The sequence below is a fragment of the Cucurbita pepo genome, chromosome 12 (assembly GCF_057944985.1).
Source record: "Cucurbita pepo subsp. pepo isolate OVF chromosome 12, ASM5794498v1, whole genome shotgun sequence".
In the NCBI taxonomy this organism is placed as follows: domain Eukaryota; kingdom Viridiplantae; phylum Streptophyta; class Magnoliopsida; order Cucurbitales; family Cucurbitaceae; genus Cucurbita; species Cucurbita pepo.
Window position 1 is genome coordinate 5,227,346 of NC_141809.1, and position 2,357 is coordinate 5,229,702.

Sequence of the window (2,357 nt, forward strand, 5' to 3'; positions counted from 1 at the left end):
CCACTTTATGTCTCTACATATAGTTCAAGTAATCATACTATAGCCAGAGTGTTCTTAGTTTATTGGATTTATATTAATAATCGTAAAGTTCACTTTATTCAATAACAATCTTTACTGAATAAACAACAATAATAACTTTATAGAATATGTTTTTGTTTACAAACTATGAGTTTTAGGACATAAAACCCAACAAACTCCAACTTGGACTAAAACTCTAGTGGGGTTTTATAACGCTGAGTAGAGAGAAAAACATAAGTACAATAAACTAGGGCATCACATACTCATGCCTTTTCTCCCACTTGCCCTAGATTACATAACTCGTAGTCCTAGACTCACTAGGTGCCCTTCAAACACTTTAGTCATGAGGGTCTTTGTAAATGGATCAGCAATGTTATGCTCTGAAGCTATATGTGTGACGATCACATCTCCTCGTTGCACAATCTCCCTTATGAGATGATATTTGCTCTGAATATGTTTTCCTCGCTTATGGCTTCTTGGTTCTTTTGAATTTGCAACTGCTCCACTGTTATCACAATAAAGAGTGATGGGAAGATGCATATTTGGAATGACTTCCAAATCAGTTAAGAACTTTCTAAGCCATACAGATTCTTTCGCTGCTTCACAAGCAGCAACATACTCAGCCTCCATGGTGGAATCAGCAATGCAACCTTGCTTTATGCTTCTCCATATTATTGCTCCTCCATTCAGAGTGAAGACAGATCTTGATGTCGATTTCCTCGAATCTACATCGGTCTGAAAATTTGAGTCAGTGTACCCTGTAAGTATCAGATCCTTAGCACCGTACATTAGCATATAGTCCCTCGTTCTCCTAAGATACTTGAGGATATTCTTAACGGCAGTCCAATGAGCACGTCCCGGATTGGATTGATATCTACTGACAATTCCCAGAGCATAGCATATGTTAGGTCGGGTACATAGCATGGCATACATCAGACTACCGATCGCTGATGCATAGGGAATGTGTCTCATATCCTCAACTTTTTGAGGTGTCTTAGGACTTTGTTCCTTCGACAAATGAACTCCATGCCTGAAAGGTAATAATCCTTTCTTAGAGTCCTGCATCTTATATCGAATCAACATTTTGTCGATGTACGATGCCTGAGACAATGCTAGTGTGTTGTTCTTGCAATTCCGAACAATTTGGATTCGAAGAATAAACTGAGCGTCTCCCAAATCTTTCATTTGGAATTGTGTCGCTAGCCAATTCTTATTGTAAGTCAGAAATCCCACATCATTTCCAATGAGCAAGATATCGTCAATGTACAACACCAGGAAAGCTACTGTAGAGTTGACTATCCTTTTATACACACAAAGTTCGTCAACATTCTGTTTAAAGCCATAAGATTTGATCGCAGTATCAAATTTTATATTCCAGGATCGAGATGCTTGCTTCAACCCATAAATGGATCTTTTAAGCTTGCAAACCTTTTGCTCGTGATCCTGTTCAATGAACCCCTCTGGTTGAGCCATATAGATACACTCTTCAAGATTGCCATTTAGAAAGCCTGTCTTAACATCCATTTGCCAAATTTCATAATCATAAAATGTGGCAATAGACAAGAGTATTCTAATCGATTTAAGCATAGCAACAGGAGAGAAGGTTTCTTCATAGTCCACCCCCTCTCTTTGGGTATAACCCTTTGGTCTCGTTTCCTCTTATAGATCCATTTGCAACCAATAGGTTTTACCCTATCTGGTTGCTCTACAAGTTCCCAGACTGAATTGAAGTACATTGACTCCATTTCAAGATTCATGGCTTTAATCCACTGATCTCTATCTTCATCATTCATTGCCTGTTTATAGGTTAATGGATCCTCAACGCCATCATCAGGTATGATGACTTGAGTTTCTGCCAAACTCAAGTAACGATCGGGTTGAGTTATAACCCTCCCACTACGTCGAGGTATTCTCAAATCTTGAGAAGGATGTGATTGACCAGAAGTGTCAGCTCCATCAACAACTCTTGTTGAAGGACCAGCTTGATCAACAACTCTTGTTGTTTTATCAGTAGCTTCTTTAGAAATTTCACTTAATACTAGTTTGCTGCGAGGTTGATGATTTCTTACGTGGTCTTCCTCTAAGAATGTAGCGTTTGTTGATACAAACACTCTATTTTCTTGAGGGTCATAAAACAAACCACCTTTCGTCTCTTTGGGGTATCCTACAAATAGACATAATTTTGGACGACGTTCTAATTTCTTGGGATTTTGCAACAACACATGTGCTAGACATCCCCAAATTCTGAAGTGATGTAAACTACCTTTACGCCCTTTCCATAACTCATAAGATATTTCTGAAACACTCTTAGTAGGAACCATGTTCAAAATGTATATAGC

The 2,357-nt window shown here is 38.5% G+C and overlaps 1 pseudogene; it reads right to left on the bottom strand.

Moving 5' to 3' along the window:
* Nucleotides 1-309: 309 nt before the first annotated feature.
* LOC147789859 (secreted RxLR effector protein 161 pseudogene) lies at nucleotides 310-1,053 on the bottom strand (annotated as a pseudogene).
* Between the last annotated feature and the right edge of the window lie 1,304 nt (nucleotides 1,054-2,357).